At 47.4% G+C, this 23,394-nt stretch overlaps 2 long non-coding RNA genes across 5 annotated transcripts; both read left to right on the forward strand.

Moving 5' to 3' along the window:
* Positions 1-108: 108 nt before the first annotated feature.
* LOC134548880 (uncharacterized) lies at positions 109-16,519 on the forward strand. Of its 4 annotated transcripts, none has more exons than XR_010079942.1 (2): positions 109-227; positions 6,680-16,519. It is a non-coding gene; the product is annotated as an uncharacterized LOC134548880 (long non-coding RNA). The 4 variants fall into 4 exon arrangements; XR_010079940.1 differs by lacking the exon at positions 109-227 and adding an exon at positions 243-609; XR_010079943.1 differs by lacking the exon at positions 109-227 and adding an exon at positions 621-2,919.
* A 233-nt stretch (positions 16,520-16,752) lies between these two features.
* Positions 16,753-22,117, forward strand: LOC134548881 (uncharacterized). The gene is made up of 2 exons (XR_010079944.1): positions 16,753-20,565; positions 21,768-22,117. It is a non-coding gene; the product is annotated as an uncharacterized LOC134548881 (long non-coding RNA).
* The last annotated feature ends 1,277 nt before the right edge of the window (positions 22,118-23,394 follow it).

Genomic DNA, 23,394 nt, shown 5'->3' on the forward strand with positions numbered 1-23,394 from the left:
TCCCCCCCTTCTGCCCCCCACTGCCCTTCCCTCCATCCTCTAGTCATGCAGTTTTTGATCCCAGGCTATTAAAGCAGTGCAAAGCCTGAATATTGCAGACTAGCTCTAATTAAACCTCCCAGCCACAGAGGTAGTTTAAACAGGTACAGCTGGAACTGACTGAATTTTTCCTTTAATGCCTTCTGGGCTTAGACCACAGCAGGGATCCTGCTGCCTCCCTGGAACAGGTAGGGGAGGGCAGATAAGGGACAGCTTTGTCACCATTTGAGTGACCTTTCTGATTTTTGGACTGAAGTGGGACCATTTCCTCTGTGTGCTGACATTTGCTCCAGCCCTGTTCCTTCTGTCGCTTTCTTCATCTCCGCTTTACTTTGTAATTGCCTTTTGTTTTACTGGTTTACTCCACCCATCCCCATGCTCCTTCCCTTCAACATCTCCTCTCCAGGGATTCCTCTGCATGAATCTGGCCAACACAGGAGGCAGAGAAAGGACAGCCATTGCTCTGCTTTTTATTTATTACCCAGTTCTCCTCATTCCTCTATGTTGGGTCTGTCTTCTTTGATATCTCAGGCCACTTAAGGCTTCTGTTTGGGAAGGAAAACAAAACAGGTATGAGGCTTTCTTTCTTTTTCTTTCTTTCTTTCTTCTTACTCTGCAGGTCTCCCGGGGTACTCAGAGTTTGACCTCTGTGGATTCTCACACCCTGGCTGGAGCTGCAGGAAAATCAACTCTTGAATAGCACATAATTTCTTACTGATATTTTGTGCGTCATTTTGTTACTGTGTTTATGCAGTTGTTGCTTGCAAACAGCACGTTGTGACTTTGGCTTCATCTCCTCTCCCCTCTCCTCCTCTCCACCCCATTCTTGCCCTCTTGTCTTTCTTTGGTCCTAGTTTTGTCATGATCTAGACAGACTGGAGACTTCTAGGCTCCGGAAGACCTGCATTTCTAAAGTAAGAAAACAAGTGGAAAAACGCTTAATCTTTTTCCATTGGACTGAAACCCTACAGGCTCCTTAATCTATTACAAAGTCACATAAAGGGCATAGGCGGCATTTCTCTTTTTTTGGCAGTCATCTTTAAGGGGGGTGAAGGGAGGAGCAAAGACAATTCAGTTGATAAACCAAGAAACCAAGAGATAGGATTCCTGATTTCTGCTCTTGGAAATCTTTTGCCCTGTGTTGGCTGTCTCACTCAGAGCTTGTAATTTTTTTTTTTTTTGTCAAAGTTTACCTAGCTGTTAAAGAATAGCTGTTGCACTTGCCTGCAGGAGGTGATTATGGAAAGGGTAACATTTCCCTTAACGGCTGAGCTGCAGTCGATTTAATTTGCAGTTTGTTATGAAATGGTAGGTATTGTTTTACCTCTCTTCATCCCCAGGCTGGGAGAACGGGCACAGAGAGTTCCAGAGATAAATGGTGAGCTAAATAATTACAGGCCTAGCTCCCAGGGATGGTTTGAGGATTAATGGCTGTTTGTACAGCACTTCAAGATCCTTAGCTGAAATCTGCTTTGAACTCTGGAGCATTTCAGGCTACAGGTGATGGGTACCCCCAGGCTCTGGCAGAGGGCAGTACTCAGAGTAAATCAGGTCTTTGGAGGCAGACATGCAGCTCCAGGGATGTGGCTGGCCAGGCTCACAGGGGAGGTAGATTTTACATCTGCAAAGCACTCCTATGTGGAATGGGAAGGTGACAGGGAGGACCTGTCCCTTCAGATTCATTTCTTTTAAGAAGATGAGGCTGCTTGAAAGAAAGACTAGAGGAAAAACACATCCTGTGAATGCTTCTCTAGCTATCTTTCTGATCTTTCTACTGATTAGCAGTGTTCCAGCTGCTAAGAAGAAGTCAGTGCTACACTGTCATGGATATAAGAAGCAAACAGCTTGAGTTGCCTTCTGATGCCAGCCAGAGCTTCCTTGGTCTTTTCTCCTCAGGACCCCATGGGTGACCTTCAGAGGTTTGCATTAAGCCAGAACACTGCATTTCAAGTCTTTGGGGCTATTAGTCCATGAATGACCATAACTTCTTTAGGCTGGAACATTTTCTGTCATTATCACAAATGAGGAAACTTTTCTGTCGGGTGCCTGCAAAGTGTTGGAGTGCCAGCCTGGCTTTTACAGCCCTAGAAGGAAGTGCTGAGAGCATTGCTTTCTAATCTTGCAGCGGAGATTTTCAAAGGGGAGGCTGTACTGTGGGAAGCAGTGTAAGATTAAAATGGATCCAGTCAGCTTGTGCTTGTTTGACCACAGAATCAAGGGCCAGACACTTGGGGAAAGTTCTCCCTATCCTATGGGAGGAGCACATGCATTTGGGAAGCTCCTTGAGTGCAGCAGCCACTGAAGGTGCAGGAGGGAAGAATCTCTCCCTGGGTCTCAGGAGTCCCTCAGGGTGGTTCAGGGAGTTCATGGTCCTCAGCAGCAGCTGGTGGTGCTATGTGACAAGGCTCTCATGGCACCGAGGTACAGGGACTGTCAGGGGACCGACTGTGTCCCTGCAGTGACCATGCAAGGGCAGGAAATGGGGCAGGACATGTCACAGCTGGGGAGTCTGCACTGAACAGATGCAATGAGTCCATCCCAAATCCTTTGCTACTCATCTCGTAATGTGGGAGAAGGGAGAACAGCTTATCCTATGTAGTCAGGGACCTCACCAGTGTCATTATTGGCCATTTAGTTGTGGGGAATATGCTGGGGGACAGATATGTCATATGATCTTTGTCAACCCTTTTTTTTTTTCCCCTCTGTTATGAAACATTGAGTCCTGGTTTCAGGCAATGCAGATAGAAGTGTCCATTCCCACCACTCCTGCCTCTGCAGAGCAGCACACTGGAGAGGAATGAAGGGCCGTGGGAATACTAAGCGTTATTTTATTATGGAGACAGTGGGAGGACGGAGCAGGAACACAAGGGAAACACTATGGTAAGACCACCCACACAGACAGTGCTAACGCTGGGGAGAACAAACCCAAAGAGACTTCAGGAGACAAATAGATAGAGGAGAAGAGGAAGAAAGATGAAAATAGGAGACTGAGCAAGACAGGCAAGGAATGGCAGAGCCACCTTCTTCCAGTTTATCCAGGGAGTGGCAGGAGCAGACCTGGGGCTCTTAATCTGTGAAAAAAAGAGTTTTCTGCACACCATCCTCCCATTTTCCTGAAATCTCTGCTTTTGCTCCTCCAGGCAACCATTAATCTAATATTAAGCCCCTTAACCTCTCTAATTGTTCCCTTTCAGTGTCAGCTGGTTTCCTATTAACCTTTCAATCTCTCAGTAATGCAGTTACTTCTGACTCCAGCCAGACCCAGCTCTAAAGCTTTACCTCCGGCAGTGAATTTTCCAAGCTTTCACTTTTTTTTTTTTTTCTCTTTCTTTTCGGTAATGATTATTACTGCTGTTAAGGAGCCAGTTTGAACCAGCCTCTAAGTGCATGATGCTGAACCAGTTGGAGTCTATAAATAGCCCTTCACTAACCTTGTACCTTATTTCATTAGGTTGATTGGCTTCCCTCCCTCCACTTCATTGCACCTCTATCTCTCTCTATCCTCTCCATTATTTATGCTGGTTCTTCTGTTACTATCCGAGACACCTGCTTGCTGATAGCAGGGTGATCAGCCCAGCGTTTTTCCCTCCTGAACAAAATAGTGTTGCTGCTGGAGAAGCGCCTCTAGAGTTTCACGACAGAGGGAAGGCAGAGGGTGAGGCAGGTCGGAAACAGCGAGTCAGAAAGTGTCCATGCTGTGCAATAGGAAAATTGTGTGGCTGAGCAGCAGTCCCAGGGAGAGAGTTTGCCACCCACAGGCTGGTGGGTTTCTCCTGTGACATGCAACGTGATTATACTTGAGTGAACCCCACTGTGCTGTACCAAAGCCAAGGCATGTACCCAAGGACAAGTGGTGCTGCAGTGCAAATCAAGCGATGTACAGATCCCAGAACTGTCTGCTGTACCTGGACCAGTCCTTTGGCCATGTTGACATCATTAGTCAATATACTACTGCTGCGTGACCTTGCAACCTGGCAGAGCATAGTTTGCTTCACTGACCATCATCATGTCTCAGAGCAAAAGCATTTTCATGCTGTGCCTCCTGTAATTCACCTGCTTCTTCTAGTGCTAATAAAGTTCCTGAGCTCTGCTCAACTCTGGTGCCCTGGTGCTTCTCCCTACAAACTGCTTTTTTTTTTTTTTTAAATACAGCGAATGTTTGCACCAAAGACTGAATTAAGCAATTGCATAAGCTGACCTGAAATCTCTGGGGCCAGCATAAATCACAGCTCAGCTTCACAAGTCTGTGTCTGAGTGGCACTTGCAAACTGTTCATGTGCAGGGATGCAGTGGGGCAGAGCACCTGCCAATGCTTCACAAGGACAGGGGGTGCTACTGCAGTAGCATAACAGGTTTTGTTTGGTGGACTTAGCAACAGCCATGGTTTCTACAGGTGGGGAAGTGCCATCTCGATGCAGTAGAGCTGGGATCAAGGATCTAGTCGATTTTGCTCCCTGGAGAAAGACAAGTTCTGAAGAAAGGCAAGTTCTTTCCCTGTGAAGCCTCCTTTTTCCCCAGAGAGAGACTCTTAGAGGAAACTTTTCCAGTCTGTGCTTAGGCTGACGTTTACAGTCTTTTGCTTCAGCTCAGAAGGATTTGTGTGTCTAAAAGCTCTTCTGTTTTTTCTAGCTGTATCATTTGTCTAACACCAGCTGTTACCTTTCCCTGAGAATCCTGCCTCAAAGTCAACAGCAACTTACCAAAATAATAGGAGCCATTCTCTTCTGCTCTCTGTACAGCTCTGTGTGTTCCTACTTGCTCACTTAATGCTATTCCTTGTTGTTGGAAGGGCAGATTCTGGCAGCAACAAGCCTTTGTCTTATTTTCTGGCAAACAACCTCGGTCTGCAACAAGGCAGGGAAGGCAAACAGTGAAGAAATGAGAGCTGGTAAAACTGGGGTTAGAGGAGAAGGTTAACTTCTGGTGGCTTCATTTTTTTAAAGTTTGATGGAGGAAAGGTTTTGTAAAAGCACTACATGTGTGGAAAACAAACACCCTCCATCCCCTCCAGGGCAGCTGGCAGCTGGCATTCACACCTGTTTAATAATACAGGTTCTCCAGCATGGCTGCGTACTCACTTTCCATTGTCTACAACCTCCTTGTCTTCATGTTTATCCTTCTAAATTCCTGTGCCTTGCCTTGCTCCTGTTTTTAGGTACCCAGGTCTCAGTGGGATGATGGAGCCTCCCTGAGGGCTGCAGCAGGGCTCCAGGGTGGTCCCTGGGGCAGTGCCTCTCTCCCTCCTGCCTTTCAGCGCTCCCAGTGACCATTTGGGTGCTGTGAGTTATGCAGGGAGCTCGGGAAACTCTTCATGTCAGGGCTCTGCGTGCCTCAGGGCAGCGAGTGGATGGCTGAATCAGACCCTGGCTGTGCTTATGAAGGCCTGGGCTCAGGCCAGGATGCCGCCCATCATTCGTGGTCAAAAGAGGGGGCCCGGAGGTCTCTGAGGCCGTCAGCAGCCTCCTAGCAGAGGCCCAGCAGGACAGGGGGGACAGGCTGGCCCTGGAGGAGGAGCCGGGGGCTGAGTCGAGCTGAGTCCCACTCTCCCCCACATGCTGCTCACATACTGTCACGGCCTGGGGGCTGTCAGAGCCTCTCTAAAGCTTCCTGGCCCTCCTGCCCTTCAGGGAGGGTCCCAGGAGAGCCAAAGCCCACGGAAAGGCCGTTCAGCTGATGAGCACGGTCCCACAGGGGCACGGAGCCGTCCCTGGTGCAGGGAAGGGGCGCTGCAGCTGAGCAGGGCCTGGCAGGGCGGCGGGCTGTGGCTGCAGCGACAGCGCTCTGTCCTGCCTCCTGGAAAACCTCCTGTCAGCCACGGTGCTGAGGGTCCTGAGGAGTCCTGAGGAGCAGGACACGAGTTCAGAGGGGAAGCTGATGGCAGGGGTGATGCCCATCGCAGAGCCACCCCTACTTTTTTGATCTGTATTATGACAGGTGAATGGTATCAGACCCGTTGTTAGCTACAATCCAGTTGCCCATTTTGCCTGGTTTCTATGGCCAGTCCCATCTATTCCCTGTCCCTTGGGAAGCTTCCTAAATATTTATCCCAGTGATTGATCATATGACCCCACTGTAGCAATGTGATACAGCTTTAGCTGTGCTAATCAGCTTAGCTTGGGCCCCTGACCCCTGTCATCTTATTTTAGGAAAAAACTTTACACAGTGCCTGGTAAGGGCTGTTCAGTCCAGAGGATTTAAATCCAAAGTGAGAAATAGCAACACAGACTTTTGCTTCTTTATTTTGTAGCCAGAATTAAGTTTGCCATTATTCTGATTTCTCATTTCTCTAGGAGGAGTTGAGCTTTGAATAATACACGAAGAGTGCAATTTCATGATAAAGTACTTGACTCTTGACTGTTAACAATAAAGCACCCCAAATAGTAAATGCTGAGTGCTTTGGCTGAAGCACTTAAGAGATGTTCAGTCATCCAAATGGACTAAGACATCGAATCCCTTCCCTCCTTTCTCCTCCCAAATTTAAATGAGGTCCTTTACAGCAAAATGGGCTCTAGAGAATAGAGTCTGGAGCAGGGAACTGAAAATATGTGCCTTGGATCTCAAGGGGTTTTGTGGGGAAGACATCAGAGGACAGATGGACCTAAAGATAAATACATTCTTGGAGTGGTTTTTTTCTCTGCAGAGAGATGTCTCAACTCCAAAGCAGGGGCAGAAGTCAGAGGTGAATTAGCAGCCAAGAGCAGCCAAGATCCCAGCTCCTCAACTGCTCGTACCGGTGGGAGAAACTATGCTGAAAGCCAAGGCTCTTTCCAATGCGCCAGGAGTGCAGCACAAGCCCCACAGACAGTATACGAAAATATGAACCATACCATATCTATAGGAACTTCTTTTATTAGAGACATGAGTACTGACTACCTTCTCTGCATATTCTCTGAAGGGAACAGACTGGCTTTGTAAGGGAGAGACAGATGAGGACAAACTGTACTTGGATAAAAGAACAACTGGAAATATGCTGTGCATGAGGAGGATCTGTCAGAAACTGAGCACTTTCCAAAGCCTGAGAACTCCTACCAGTGGCAACTTCTGTCATCAACCCTGATGGTAAACATCCCATGGGCTGCCAGGGCAGGGAATGTCTCCAGACCTGCCTGAGGGCTTTCCCAGTCCAGCTGCTGCAGCAGCCTCCTCTCCCAAGTTTCTGAAGCACCGTCTGGATGCAACAAGAGGATCTTTAAACTCCTGTTTGCCACATCTTCAGCCCTTCCCCCCGCTATGAAGCATGTCTTTGAGTGAGTTTTTCAGCAGGTGACAATCTCCTTTTTAGCATTCCAGGGAAGACATGGCAACTGCTGAGGTGTAATAGCAGACTTTGAACATCCTCAAGGTTTTTGAACTTGTATTGTCCTCTTGACACCCATGACTTGAATATAGTCTGGAACTGATTAACTTGGCTGCTTCAGTCTCTGGAAGGGAATGTTCTTTACGCAGTTAAATATTTACTTATCAATGTGCATGGACCAGGCAATACAGAAGCCTGAGCAACATTTGCATTTTCTCCCCATAAACTGAAAAAGGAGCATCCTTCATTATTTCAGTGCTGCCACTTCCGTTTATCATGGTAGTCCAGTCATGTCCTGTTCAACCTAGCTGTCTTATTAGCTTCAGCACCATTCCTAAACCATGAGATATGTAGCCCACACCATGGGGAGCCCTCATTGCATATCCAAAATATTCCTTGGTTCCAAAGTACATCCTCAGAGAACAACATGAATCCTATTTCTGAAAATTGTGGGTCTCTAGCACTTGCAAGCACCTTTGTATGACATGGCTTGGGGAGAGGTTGAGCTCTCCCCTACCCAGTTTTCCACTGGCAGAAGGACTTTTACAATAGAAACTATTTCTATCTTAGGCAGCACCACAATGAAGTGGTAAAAATGGGAAAATCTGAAGCATTGGTAGAGGCTTTTAGAAATACTGGGGTATTCCCATCTTCCTTCCAGTTCCTACCTGCTGTAAATGCTGGGGTGGGTAGCTCTGGCACGCCAGTATACCCAAGAGGAGCATAACACCCCTTTCTGCTGCTGCCCAGTGTCAGACTGCTCCATCCTGACCATGGCAGGGCAGAGAGAGCTCTTTCCCAGCCCCAGGGCTGGGTCTGGCTCCCAGGATACCAGCAGGTGGGCTCTGCTGGATCTGTGCAGGGAGTGAGGAGAAGCTGGGAAGTGTTTTTGCTCTGTTCAGGGCTGAGAAAACAGAGCAGCTTCTGCCTGGGAATAGGTGCAGTCCGTGACTACCCTGGTGATGCAATGACGTCCCTGTTGCTCCTCCTGGCAGGGGGAGTCTCCTGTTTCCTCTGGCTCAGGCAGAGACTCTTTTTTTTTTTTTTTTTTTTTTTTTTTTTCCCCACCCCCTTGGCACCCAACAGTTAGCTTACCATTTCAGTCACCAGTGACAGCAACCAAAAAATAATACTACTGTACTCAGTTAATCCATAGGAAAATCCCACATCGGCACACAAAAGGTGGAGACGGTGCTCGCACATTTTCCCCCAAGGGCCTTAGGCAATGGAAATTTTCTCAAGCTCCATTCATTAACAGAATAGATGAACAGTTATGTAAGGTCACATGTGGGAAGTGGTTGGTCTTTGGTCAATGAAAGAGTTAGTCACACATCATTGAGCTGGATGGCCCTGGGAGGAATTGTGGAGCCACCCTTTGCATGTTCAAGGACTGAAGAGGGAGAACTTTAGCTATAATTCCTCACTATGCCCTGAGTTGGTAACCACCTTTACAGACCTGGCGTTGCAGGAGGCATATGGTGCTGGTAAGCAAAAAAGCAGGGAGTTGAGGTCTGTTGAGATCCTCCAAACTTTCCTCTTCCCAGATCACTCAACCCTCCTCTGAAGGAATTAAGCAACCACCTGATGATCTTGGGGTGCCAATGTGCAGTTGTGCATCCTCCCAGCCAGCCTGTTCTTGAGGTACTCAGAGGGTAGTAAAAGAACATGATACAATTCAGCAGTCACAGCACATAAAATCTGTATGAGGGCTCTCAGGAACCACTAGAGCATTACTAGGACATTCAGCTGGAGGAGGATTTTTAAGGATCTCTTCTGTCCATTACCGAAGTGGTTTGGAATTTTCTCTCCCTCTTTGAACCAAGGATGATGCCATCATACAGAATTCCCATGGGACTGACTGCAGGAGAGAAGTAGGGCACTGACTGGCATCCACACTTTAGTACCCAGTTAACATGGTCTGCCACAATATTCTCCCACTTCTCACCATCTCTCATCCTTGTCCCAGGCAGCCCAGCTGAAAGTCCTCCAGTCCTCTGAATTTGGGTTACCTTGGCCCTTGGCTCTTCTTAGCTGCTGCTTTGGGGCTTGCAGGTATGACTTTTAGACAAGGATGTCTTGCAGACAAATCAAACCAGCTTTGTTTGCTCATTTGCTCTAATCCCTGGATGTTGAGTGACCAGCTTCAACCTGCTAGTGTACTTTCACCTTGCAGCCAATCTCTTGAAGGTCATTTCAGACCACTGGAGAGGCAGGGTGACAAAGCTTGGCTGGCAGCCTCCACAGGACACGGAGCAGCAGTCACCTGGCACCAGCTATCAGCAGGACCCACGGCCTGATGAGTGCAGAGGGCAGAGGAGGCCTGCAAAGGAAACTCGTGTTGGGCAGGTGGGAAGAGTGTGGGTGTCAGGTTGTACCTGAACCATGATCTGGTGCCTGAGGGCTGATAATAAGCTGTAATTGTGTAAACCAAAGTGCCTCCCACATTTGCTGGTCTGCCCCAAGTGCTGAGGTTGTGAATCCCTGCGAGGAGGACACCTTAACCCATCTGGGAGGGGCTGCGGCGTAGATCCGGCCCCCAGTAAAAGCCCAGCTGTCTCCCTGAGCAGGTGGTTTCCAGGAAGAGCCACATTCCTGTCTGTGAGGAGCTGTAAGGACCATGTATGGGATATGCCTTAAAATAGACAGAGATATAGGAACAGAATTCAGGTCCCAGGCAATGTGGACTCAATGGCATCTCAAGCGTTTGATCAGGAAGGGAAGTGCTGCTAAAACTACAGCTGTCTCAGCCTTGACTGCAAGTGTCTCTGATAACCTTAGGATTGTTTTCACTCAAGGAAAGGATTTTTTTTTTCAGCCAAATTCCATTCTACTTTATTGTTTTCTGCTTTTCTAAAAGCCGAGCTGAGCAAGAAATAGATTTCCCCTTCCCCAAAGGATTGAGATATTGTGGAAAGAGGTCTATCTCATATTTGGATAAAAATTTAATATCTCTAACCTTTTCAAATAATTGATATTTTGCTAGGGGAAAGGAAGTCCTTTTTGAAATGTTTTATTTCAGTAACCTTAAAACGGTCTTTTTTAGAACTATTTTACAATTTCTAGCCTTCTGTTTTTTAACAACTAAGTATTGTATATCTGTAGTGAATTTTTTTTCTTGAAGAAAATGTCTAAATGTTATGATACCTAGAAAAGGGATTCCCTCAGCAGTATTGCAAGCTGATAAGTTTTTTGAAAACATTTTTTCTCCAAAAATGATCTGGTTCTGAGGAACCGGCAATAAATTTGAGAAAAGTTTGGTGTAAAGTTTCCAGCACATTCTCCTGAAGCATGTATCTTTTCACTGTAAAGCATTTCCTGGCCATTTGCAAGCCAAGCAGTGATGGGTTGAAAGACAGAGCTTCTTGATGGCATCTGGAAAATGGAGTGAGATGAATTTTGGCTTCCATTCACTCTTGCTGCATAATTTGGCTTTGCTCTTTGAAATAGTTGCTGTATGTTCACCACTGAAAACATTCACTGCAGTGTCAGTTGTTTTGGTAAAACCCTCTGAGCCTGCAGAGTTCTAAGAGCTGTTGGGACAGCACACTTCAGGTAAGAAGACCCCAGAACTGCTCAGGGCACGTCATGAGCGAGCAGGAGGAGAAGTGGGTTTTTCCTTATTGCCCACCTGCTGCTTTGCTCTCTGGCTGGCACAGCCTTGCAGCATCTGCTGGGAACGCGTGGCACCCGGAGACCGTGTGAGTTAATTATTAAACAAAATGGAGTCATTATGCCCTGTGCCACTGCTGTTCCTCACATAAATCTGCTGCACAGTAGAAAAACGATCCCGTGCAATGAGAACAAAGAAACCTTTTCAGGATGAGCACATTTTCCTCTGCTGGAGAGCTGCTCTCACTTCACCTCCCTGGAAGAGTGATGCATTTGGTCTCCATACAGGTGGGGGGCTTTGGAAAGACAGATGAAAGCGATACAGAGCCCCAGGGCACTGATTTCCATGAATAATCTCCCCAGCTGTTAGCCTAGGTCTGAAGCCATTTCCTTTCAGAAAATACATTGCTACTAGCCACATTTCAGGGTCCGGAAGGAAATATTTACATGTTACCTTTGGCATTTCAAGGCTAGCACAATTTCCACTGAGCTTCCCTTGAACTTCTAGATAAAATATTAACTCCTGGACGAGGTGCAGAGAACCTGGCAGGCTGTCAACCAGCAACACAATTAAGGACACAGTCTCTGATGAGATAGCATCCAGTACTTTAAAAAGCATCTGCCATTAGTTTCACTGTGATTAGTTTGACTGACACACAGGAGAAAATGAAGACTTACAGGTGAGAGTCCCAGATGCCAGCCATCCAGGGAAGGGTCCCCTTAACTGAAACAGCTGGTCATCTCAGCTCTGGGAAGGGATGAAAGAGAGCTAGTCTGGTTTCTCTGCTGTGAAGCCTTTCTGAAGTGTTTTCTCTCACACAGAGGGGAAAGGGTCTCTCCTCTGTGGCTGCTCAGCCTGGCAGACATGGGAGGCTCTTGAGGGGCATGTGTTGTGGTAAAAAGGGTGCATGGGCTGAGACCCCAGCAGATGGGGATCCACCGGCTGCAGGAGGGCCCTGGCTGAGGGGTAGGAGCTGAGATACTGGCAGGGGATAGGTCAGGCCATGGGACTCGGGTGTATCCTCGATGTTTGGCTTGTGTCTATAGTGTCCAGGTACCATGTAGACACAGATACCCAAGAGTCTGCCTTTCACCACTCAGCATAGTGGCCCTGTGGAGGCAGGGCACTGTGGCTGGAAGTAAATAGATGGGCAACAGTGGCTGTTTCTCTGGGGATCTGATTCCTGACGATCTGTGCTCCAAGCACTCCTGCAGGCAGCCTGCGTATTTGAGGCAGGCATTTTGCTGTCCCTGCCTTTGCTGGCCAGTGCCAAGCTGAGTTGGTCCTTTGCTGCCCTCTCAAAGAGGGCACAGGTTTTGGAAGGAGTCCCTCCGCTTTACCACATACTGTAATAGCAGGGAAAGAGAAACATAGAGGTCATGTGGCCTAGGAAAGCCAAAAAGCAAAGGGACTGGCAGGGCTGGCCGTGGCAGCCAGGACTCCTGCCTCCTGGGAGGCAGGCACTGGCTTGTAACACTACTTCTCTAATGTTATTTAAAGGGACAACACAGAGCACACTCCTGCCCCTGCTGGGCTCAGTCAGTTGTGTTTGTGGTGCCCCTTGCTTTTCTTCAAGAGTTTACCTTGGCTCTTTCCCTACTGCTTCACTGGCACGCTGTGAAAGGACTGCAGTGACCCTTGTCCCCTGGATGCAGAAGGAGTCCCTGGAAAAGACTGAGGAGTCAAGAAACATGAATGCTCCAAGGCTGGCTAGCTGTGTTTTGCAGGCCTGCTGATGCCCAGCCGTAGCTGGATGTGAGGCATGTGATGAGGGCCTGTCCCCCCTTCTGTCATGTGTCACACAGCACAGCAGGGCTGCGCTGTGTCACCTCCCTCACCCGTGACCCCACGGGCTGCACACACCTCTGCCTGCCCTGTAACCTCTTGGCTGGGGTGTTGGCCTTTGTCCCCTGTGTGCTGCTTGGTATCTCTGCATTCCTGGCGTTTCTCTTTCACAAGGCACCTGCTCACACCTCCAGAATCACCCAGGCAAACTCTGCCTTTGCTTCAGGGGTGCGGGTGCTGTGTCAGAGGTCTGTAGTAACCTGCAAAGAAAGTTCAGCAGGCTAAGGGAAAGGAAAGCTGGTGACTAAAGGACACCTGGCACTCCAGGGCTGTGGGGTCCATTTTCTCACCGGCTCTCCTTCACTCTGCTCCCCGCCCTCTCCTCCAGACAGCGTCACAGGGAGGTGGTATGAAGGGGCCCATATCTGCAAAGATTGGGGAAAGCCTGGACATGAATAAAAGGCACAGCTTTGGCCTGAAGTCTGGCCTCCTTTACTGCACTCTTTCATTCCTTCCTGAAGCAAGTAAGGGCAAATCCTTCCACAGGGAGAGGGGCAAAGCCCACCTCCCTGCCTGTGCTCTGAGTTGGCTGCATGTGAAATAGCTCCAGTTCAGGGGACACACAGCTGCAAAAGACCTGAGACCGATTTGAAACCTATCTCTTGGTATTTGTAGTCCACCTGCTTTCCACTTCTGTATGTTTACTGCTGGCATGAGTCATACAACAGCTTTCCCCTCTTTTTCCTCTCTGCCTCTCTGAGCATGTTCAGAGGCCATGTGTCATCAACTGGCTCTGGACAAGAGCTAACTGCAAAATGTGTTAAATGAATGTTAGTCCTCTATTTCCAAAATTGGCCGACTCAGGGAGCTGCAAGCACACAGAGCAAAATCCTCTCTAGTACCTTCTCCATTGGGATTTCTTGAGAGCTCACATGACTGAAGATATGAGGGCAATCTGGTGGTCCTCAGGGCTTTCTGTACCAGTTCCCAGTGAGCCCCTGAGCTGTGTCTGTCCCCTGCCTCCCTGCTTGTTAGTCTTGGTCTAATCTTTGCAGAGGAACAGGCACCCCTCTGTAACCAGGCATCCTGTTTTGCCTGCCTAGAACCAGAACCTTGAAGCTCAGTGCTTTGTGGACTCTCAGCATCTCCACTACATCATGGCCAATAGACATGCAAGCAGCTTCCCAGAGCAGCTGTGTAAAATATTCAGCATCCTAGCAGGAGCAGGGTATCTCCAGTACGTGTCACATCACTTAGGTTCAGCTTGGCTCTATAACATTGTTTACAGGTGGATTATTTTTAAGTAGAAATGCAAATGAACCTAGTTCATGGATAGGTTCAAGTTATAAAGAAAATACACAAAGGTCATGCAGAATTACGATTACTCTCTGCAGAAAGAAGTTCCTTCAGTGCTCAGTATCTTGGCTAACTCATGAGGCTGATTTGTCTGTGGCCTAAATCAGGACTAAAGTGCTGAGAAAAGTCCTAGAACTTTATCTTTCCTGCCTCTGGTGATAAAGGCAAGGGAGGAGATAGCAGGATATGGAATCTGGGCAGTTAGCACCTTCCTTCTCCTAAAAGGGACTGGACCAGTCTTCTTTACTTTCCCTCTGTAATCCTTAGCTTCCTTAGCCACTGTGGTGGGAAAACACATGGAATTAAGTAATTTTGTCTTCCCTCCTTCCCAAAGAACTTTTATTTATTGTTTCTACTTTACACCTTGATTTCAGGATGTTATCCTAGATTCGGATTTTAAGTGTTTTCCCATGCCTGCAGCCTCCCTGTTACCATACAAGCCAGAGATTAGGAGATAATGCATCACAGCAGGAGATCTGGCACAGCGTTCGTCTTTTTTCCTCTACTTGGAAAGAACAGGGACAAATATTAGTTTGAGATGAAAGAACATGTCTTCACTTTGTTGGGAACGGGGCACTGATAATGGCTCTGCCTCACATGCTTGGCTAGCCTTGTGCCATACCGTGGGAGGCTGCCAAACTCGGGTTCAGCTGATCCCTTGCTATCTGCAAGGGAGGGCAGAGCCAATGCCCACTCAACGGGACTTTGTCCTCCCGATGGCAGGCAGCTTAGGAAACGTCAGCCTTTGCGTGTGCTGGCAGGGCAGGAAGGCTCTGGCCTGCACAATAGCGGCGTTCTCCATGGGCTCAGCTGGAAGAGGCTCACACAGAGTTTAACCTGTGCTTGGAGCACTTTTCAGCAGGATCCCATCAGTTATTGGCAGAGCCTGAGGCAACGGCTTCGGGCTGGATGCACTTTCCCCAGCATGAGCATGAACAATGGTGTGTGCATGCACATGTATGAGCCTGCACGTGTACACGTGTTCTGTACATGTAGGCTAAAACCCACAGGCTTTCAGAGCCCTTGGCAATCAGCCAGCACATTTCATTTCACTGTTCTTTGAATGGGTCACTGGGGAGGGCTGGCCTTGTCTGACCACGCCATCCAGACACTGTGCCTTGGGCTGCTGCTGTCGCAGGGCTCTCTTGTTGCTGCCACAGACCTGTTTGCAGGGAGCACCTCTTTGCCAATGCCATTAATTCTTTCCTGTTCAGAGATGCTTTCAAACTGTGAGAAAATACTGTTCTGGCTTCTGTAATCCTTTCAAAGGGTGAGTTAACTGTTCCCTTGATGCCTTCATGTTTGGATCTGCTGCAGGCAGGACTGGGTGCATCTTCTGAGCACAAGTTGGCCCCATGGCTATTTATAAGTAAGGGTTAATAAGGAAGTGGGGCTCTGAAGAGTTTTGTCTTTTTCCTTACAAGGTCTGAGCTGGGACACCCACCTCTGAGCTTCATTTGCACTAGCTGCTTGCAGAGGGAGTTCTGCCTTCAGCCTGATTTGAGGATGCTTGGGAGAGCTCTCTCTGGCTAGTAGGAAAGTAATTCATTGGCGTGACTGTGGTTTCCCAAGCAATCTGCTCTTTTGTTGGAAATAAAACTAGCTGACACAGGCGAGGGGAAATGTTTGTTCAGTTTGAGATCAGAGGCTCTTGTTTTGAAAGCTCAGTTTTATCCTCAGTCCCAACTTCTCTCCATACACCATTAATCACTTGTCTGGGAACAGAGAGTTTGAACTGTCTCCAGAGCTACACAAGCAGATTTGGTGGCTGTCAGTAGTACTCTGTAAATAAGTACCAGCAGGCAACTGTGTAAGTAAACAACTTCTTTGGGAGCACCGGTGCCTTTCTCCACAGTTTACGTAGTGCAGCGGAAGGGCTCTGTTAGCTTTTGCAGGGACAGCCTAAGCACCACACACCAGACAGGGACAATCTGCAACTTCCAACTGACAGATTCACCACCAGCTTCCCTGCAGCTCAGAAAGAGCAGGATTTGTATCAGGAAGCCGGGAAACCAGCTGTGTGGCAGAGGCAGCTGTGCCATGACATCATCTTTGTCCCTCGGAGTGTATGTGTTTCAACACAGGCTTTAATTACACAAGTGTGAACTCACCTTACCTACGGGGCCAGCATTCTTACAAAATGGGTTGTGCCTGCCCGAGGAAAGGCATGGTTTTAGGATGAATGAGTGGAGACAAATTCTATTTTAATAGAATAGGCAGGCTTCTACAGAAAGGCATTCTGGTGCAACTGAGAGTAATATATGTTCTGAGACCTTGACAACCCTTTAAAGTATTCCCCCTAGAAAATATTTTAATGGAATATTTCAGAATTTCTTTTGTACATACATGTGTGGTTGAAATGTAGAGAAAATGAATATATTTTCCCTTAAAAGTGTTCATTTCCATTAAAAGGCTATTTTTCTGCCTAGTAATACCTGTTGTATTGTGGTTTTTTTCCAGCTGGACAATACTACCCAGCCTCAGGGGCCTGATGCTATTGGGCAAGACTCAAATTATTGAACCGCCAAGGATATAAATAAATGCTGCTAAATGGCTTAGCTCAATGGCCTTTGCCCTTCCTGGGGGATGGAGCTCATCTTCCATCAATATGATTAGCAGAGGAGATTGTGTATTGATTAATTGTCCAGACTCATTTCTCATTAGCTGGCAGTAGCCTGTGATGCGTGACATTTTCCACCGAAGTCAAGGCAAGCACATTTTCTGCCTTGTGGTGGGTGCCCAACTCCTTCAGGCTCTCCAAGGTCCACGCTAACACATTTGATTGCTCTCATGGAGGGTAAACAACCCCACATCCTCCTCCAGGAGGCCTCTGGGGCAGAGCTGAGGCTGCTTCATCAGTAATGGGGGGAACACTCTGCCACTCCCTCGCCTCTCGAGGAAAAAGCATCCCTAGCACCCAGAACGTGGTGCAAAAGAAGCACAAAAAGCGTCCCGGGTGCAGGTGCGCTCCGAGGTGTGCACAGCGCTCGCCCGTGGGACCGTGCTTTGCCGAGCAGGTTTAATCGCCCCATCTGGGCATTGTCTGTAAAATCGGCGTTTTCCTGCCAGGGCTGGAGCGCAGTCAGCTGGGCGGTGCTGCTTTCCCGGGGAGGAACTCGCGGTCCCACGGGCGAGGGAGGGCTGGTGCAGCTGGATGGGGCCCCAGCGCTCCAGCACAGCGTGTCCCCAGGTCTGCAGCGTCCAGAGCTGGCACCTCTCACTGCCTATTGTGTGCACGGCGGGGTTCAGCACGAATGGTGACCTGCTCCCGAGCTGCACAACAACTCCCGGGCACCGCTGCTGTGCTTGGACCGATATTGCTTTTTCCCAGCTGAGCCTGGCTCTGCGTCAAGTGGGATAAGGAGCTGGAATTCACAAGCTCTATTCCTGTTGCTGCCATGCAGCGTGACCTTGAGCAAGGCCAACGGGAGGCGAGGGGAGATGATCCTGGGACAACAACGCCCTTTGATGTGCTGTGACAATCTGCTCCTCGGCCCAGCGAGAGGGAGCATTGTGTCACTCACCTGAGACAGCACAATCCCATCTATCTGGGATGGAAACTTTGTGGAGGAAACACACATTTCCCCCCTGAGGAATGCTGCCCAATGTTGCTGTGCTGAAGAGTGCTGTACCCAAGCTGTGGGCAGGACTGCGGTTCAGATGGGAGGCTGAAACACTTGGACGACAGTGCTGAAGATATGTCCCTCATTTCTGCCTCCACCTGTGTTGTCTAAAGCAGCACAGTTAGGCTGAGATATCTACAATGGAGGCGCATTGACTGAGCTCCCCACCTCCCTGGCAGCTCCCACGTGGTGCCAAGGGACAGGCAACAGAGGTGTCTGGAGCTAGCTTCTGTCAACAGCAAGAAGCAGGTTATTTAACCGCTGTCCCTGTGCCGTATGATGAAAGCAGTAGTAGCTGCCTGCCTCCTGGAGAAATGAGATTCTTAATTCAAACTTGTGATTGCTGCCTTGAAGTAAAGACTGTTGTCTGTCCTGGCCTTGTGCTGCTACAGCCTGCTTTGCTGCTTTAAATCAGCAGGCCACTTCAGAGCTGGGATCTGGGCAAATCTAAATTTTTTTAACTTCTGTGCTGCTGAAATCTCAGATCTCTTTTCAAGATTTCAGGTTTTCAGTGCAGAGAGGAATGCACTCAGGTCATCCCTACATACCATCTGAGCAAACAGAGCAGAGTTTATCAGGCACATGCAAGTTCTTCCCTGCAACCACTTCATTGGAGTTCAAGAAAAAGCTTCTGGAATAGCAACAAGAAGGAGAGAAAAACTGAACCTCAAGAAAATGAAAAGAAGACATACGAATGTCTTGAGTTCAGATGACAGAACTGTCATCTGTCAGAACTGCCTTCTTTCCAGGTTTATGGTCCATAAACCTGGAAAGAAGAAGAGGCTGCAAGAAGCACTGCAAAGAGCAAGGGGAAGAGACAAAATGAAGCCATAGAGACCAGCAGAAGCACCAGGGAAAATAGGTCTATGTGGGTGGAAACACTTTAAGACAAATCCTGTTACAAAGGGGATCTGGAATTGAAAAGGCGTTTGTCAGGAAAAGAGAATAATACAGTGCTTCCTTTCAAGTTGAGACAAATGAGGGAGCTAGATTCCCACTGAAATGGAAGAAGGATGACTGCAGATACTAAAGGCACTTCACATACCTCAGTGAGCTATGTCCTAAGAGAAGAAGGGCAAATCCATGGCCCAGACATTACAGATTCTTTGGGAACTCCTGCCAGCAGTGTGTTTTCTCTTTGAAGTCATCCAGAGAAAGAGGGCCCTCCTTGGCAGCTCGAGTGTGCATGTGGAGGAACACAGACCACTGGGAGCGAGCCACCTGAGACAGGCTTCAGACTAAGACATAAGGAGGGCTTGGGATTTTGTCTGGGCTTTTTAGATGGGACTTGTGTGGTTTTCATCCAGGCTTTTGATGTTTAGTTGAAGGAAGAGCATAGACATTAAGATACAATGACAACTAAAAGAACATATCAGAGCAGGAGTGTAATACTAATTTGAGCAGGAAGCCAATACTCTATCCAAGCTTATATAACCAATGTATATGGGAAACTAGGAGAAACAATGGAATCGCCTGAATGCTGAGACAAAGACCTAATGAGCAATATGCAGACTGTGTATACCAGGACTTTCAGGGGCTGGATGGACAGCTGGCATGGCTGGACCTCTGAGACTGAAAGATTTGTGCTGCTCAGAGGAGCAAAGACCAGTGGAGCATGTGGTAGTATTCCCTGTGCATGATATTTTTGAGTGTGAAGGTGAAAGCAGGAGCAGAGGAGATAAAACAGATTTTGTCTGGGTTAAAATCACCGCGAGGAAAGACAGCTGTAGTTCTGCTGCTGTTATCCAAAGTTGTGTCTGGATATTGATGATGGTCTCTTATGTTTTTAGAATGATATGCAGAACCAGGGATTGCCATTACTACAAGTTTTAACTTCATACATGGAGAAAAAATTGCTACTAACGTAGTCTTGGCCTTGGATTTCTAGGACGCACTGCCTGACATTCTGTCACTAAAGAGGCAGCAAACTAACCACAGCTGCTGTTGTGTTTGACCTGGTCTTGACAGCCAGTGAGACATTGCAGAACAATGTGACAGAAGATAACTTTTAACCTTGACTGTGCACAGGCTGATTCGGTTTCAATTAAATGGAACAGTAAATATTGTGGGGCCACAGCTAAGAATTTTCAGCCTCCAAACATTAACGGTCAGAGAAGTTATAAAACTGAAGTGGTAAAGCAATTTGAGTTAAAATTCTTAAGTATTTGTATGTGGAATGCTCACTATGGCAATAGCTAACTTTCTTTCCCAAATAAAGAGCAGGAGGAGACTGTATAGAAAATGTGGCTGACGGGAAAAAAATTCCTCAGTGAAAAATGGGAGTGGTCAACAAAGAAATCTACGTTGAAGAGGTCACAAAGTTTAGAGAAAAAGACACGTCAGTCAGCAGAAATCCAGGCAAGATATACCTGCAGAGTTGTTGAATGAAGTTCTTTGTAGAGGTAAAAAAACCAGGCAAGGCATCAGACCTCTGTGCAGTGCAGATAAGATCAAGGCATGCTTCAGAAACCACAAGTTTTGCTTCATTTTGCTGGAAAGATGGTGCAGAAGAAGGGGATTACAAGTTGGTGGTTAAAAGTTTCTGGAAACACAAACAATCTCATCAAAGGTCAAGGCAAAATTTGCAAGATTCGTTCAGATCAGAAAGATCCTGGAGACAGATCAGGTGGTAAATCCAATAGCACTGATATACAATCAACCTGTGCAAATGGAGGTTGGATGGGGACCAGACGGTTTTACCTAAATTTAATTAAGGAACAAAAAAAGGGAGGTAGTTACTTACAGGGCCAAGAGCTTAGAACAGCTTTTCTTTTTATCCTAGAACAAAATAGGAATAATTAAAGACATAGAACTGCACAGACAACGAGACAAAATTTGATGTGGCTGTATGCAAGGTAGAGTATTTTTTATTATTTTTATATTTGGGTAGGACAATAAATAATTTTTAAAACACTGATTATGTGGTATATGAAAGATATCTGGGTTTCACGGAGGGTGTTTGGGAAGTTGTGAAAGCAGGAGAGTGCAGGGATACACAGTTGAACTCAAAAAAGGGTAACAAATTGCTTAATGAAGACATCCTGAAATGTAAAGTTATGGGCAATTGCTAATGAAATTCCTTAGGGACTGCTTTTGGCACCAGCTAATTTCATATCTTCACTGATGACCTTGGATAAAAAATGTAAATGTAAGCTGAAGAGACAAAACAAAGAAGCATCGCTGGTACGGAGAAAGGGAAAATACCTTCCAAAAGAGTTGGAAAACAAGAGAGAAATTTCTAACAAGTGGGAAGAATGGCACTAGGGTGATCTGGACAAAAAGAGAGGTGATGGTAGAAGTCGAGACGGTCTTTGCTTTTTTTAGCCTAGCAAAAGGAATGTTAAGAGGGCATATGATTGCTGCCTATTAATACATGAGATGGGTAAATCCCAATGAAAGGGAACTGCTATTTCAGCTAAAAGGCTGAAGAGTACTGGCATGAGAACATATATGCATCACCTGCTTAAAATAGAGGCTAGATACTAAGAGGTCATTTGAACCATAATAACAAAGAAGCTTCCTTCTAGCCACATGTAAACTATTTTCAGACATATGCCATAAAAAACAGTTCTGGAGACAAGCTCGCTCTCTCTCTCCCTCAAACAAACTCAAACAAGCTTAAGCCCCTCCCTCTGCTCTGTTGTGGGAAATGTAAGCTAAACCAAGCTGTAGGCAACTCATAATTCCTGCTGCAGGTCAATCCCTACCTCCTCTTCAAACACCACGGATTCAAGGTCATGGTTTTTAGCCCAGCTTCACATGATCTATGAAGTGCAGTCCCTGGTCTCGTTGCTCCTGGGATTTGAATACACAGGTGGCTCCTGTTAGCATACTGAAGAAGCTCCTGTGCTGACTTTCCCAAAAAGGTGCATGTCACCCCTGTGCACCACATCCCTGATACAGGTGGGAATGTTACCACAGCTCCTCCAGACAGTATTACACGGGGTAAGGGAAATAAACACCTATGGGTTAAGCAGGATATCTTGCACCTCTGAACATCTTTTATCTTCCGTTTTCATTTTTCTCCTGAACTTACACTACCTATATATGGAGTCAGCTGGCTCATTCCTACTGTCAAGAAACAACACTCCAGGATCCAAACCCCAGAGGAGAGTCTGAGCTGTGTTTCTGCACTGCCTGTGGAGGCCTCATGACAGAGTTCTGTTGCCTGGCATCAGACAAAGCCCTAAGGGGAAAAATAAGCTCCCAGGAAGAATAAGGATAAGGATGGAGAAGAATATTGGTCACAAGCCCCTTGTCGTGACTGATGTGGTCAACTCCACCTGTTTAGCTTCCACTCAGAAATGTTCTTCTTTTGTTCAAGAAACTGCTTCTTGTGGTTTTGCTAGCTTTTACAAATGTGACCTGGAAACACAACTTCTGAAAAAAATATTTGGAATCTCTTGACTGCAGGCTTTTTCCAGTGGTGTGACCTGTGTGCAGACTTGGTGGTCAGCAGGTGGTGTTCCTGCTGAGGCCTTTTCTTGCACCAAAACTATAGCTGAAGCAGTGGCTCCTATATTGACTTCTCCATATGCTGCTATTTGATGCTCCCAGTTGAAAATTATTTCCCTGTTTTCTGAAAGGGAGACGCTGAAACATCAGCTTCTAAACTAATGCACTATACTGCTTTTTCCAGGTTTCCTTAGGGGACAGTGATACTTCAGATTTCTTGTGGAGCACTAGAAGATGTCTGCCTGTGTCATTATTTCCATGTACTATTCTGCTTGTCCATGCAAGATCACAGAACCACTTTGCAAGAGGATGTCTGTGTGTCTGCCTCTAAATGTGTCTTTCTTATGTCAGGACCTGTGTGCATCGGGGCATGGGTCCTATTGTGTGTCTCTGTGCAGGTTCAACCCTCTGTACCAAGGACATGGGAAAGATAATGAGGGTGAAATCCTTATGCTGACAAGTTAAAGAGCACTAGAAATGTGACTGGAATAATCCTGTCGCTCTATTAGCTCAGACTGAAACTGTTCAGAGTGTACAGATGGGGAATGCTGGGATCACATCAAATGGTCTTGCAAGTGCCAGATCACATCTCAGGTCTTCAGGTATTGCACCACTCTGCATGCTCTCCCTTTGCAACAGGCATGTGCTGGGACTGGAGACCTTCACCCCCTGGCAGTGGGGTGGCAGAGAGCCCACCAGTCAGAGGGTGGCTGAATGTGGGAAGTGTGTTTTCCAGCTGAGGTCCTTGTCTGAGAGAGCTCTGCCACCCAGCACAATGCCTTGCATCCTCCCTTCTGCCAGATGTTGGGCACAGCCACTTGCCAAAAATCATTGGCTGGGAGGCTACCTCTTCTAGAAAAAGCATGCACCACAGGTTGGGGTTACACCAATAGCCAGAACTTGTCCCTTTTCAGGCACTGGCCAAGCCTTCTAAAGTCTCTTCTTCCATGTGAAGAGAGAAGGAGGTCACCCTGATGAATGGCAGCTAAGACTCACCAACACCAGCTCCCTTTCCCCAGTGCTCACCTGCCAAGGAAGATGGGCGTGCAGAGTGCCCAAGGGACAAGCCTAGGGGTGCTGAGGGTAACCACAGAGGTGATCAAGAAAGCGACAGGAGCAGTCTGTGTGTTCCTGGTATCCTGTGGACCTGCTGGCTCGGCCTTGTGGTCACGTTTAGTGTCGACAGACCCTTGGGAGCACGCAGCTCCACCAGGTGATAAGGAAATGAG

This window comes from Prinia subflava, chromosome 3, assembly GCF_021018805.1.
Source record: "Prinia subflava isolate CZ2003 ecotype Zambia chromosome 3, Cam_Psub_1.2, whole genome shotgun sequence".
In the NCBI taxonomy this organism is placed as follows: Eukaryota; Metazoa; Chordata; class Aves; order Passeriformes; family Cisticolidae; genus Prinia; species Prinia subflava.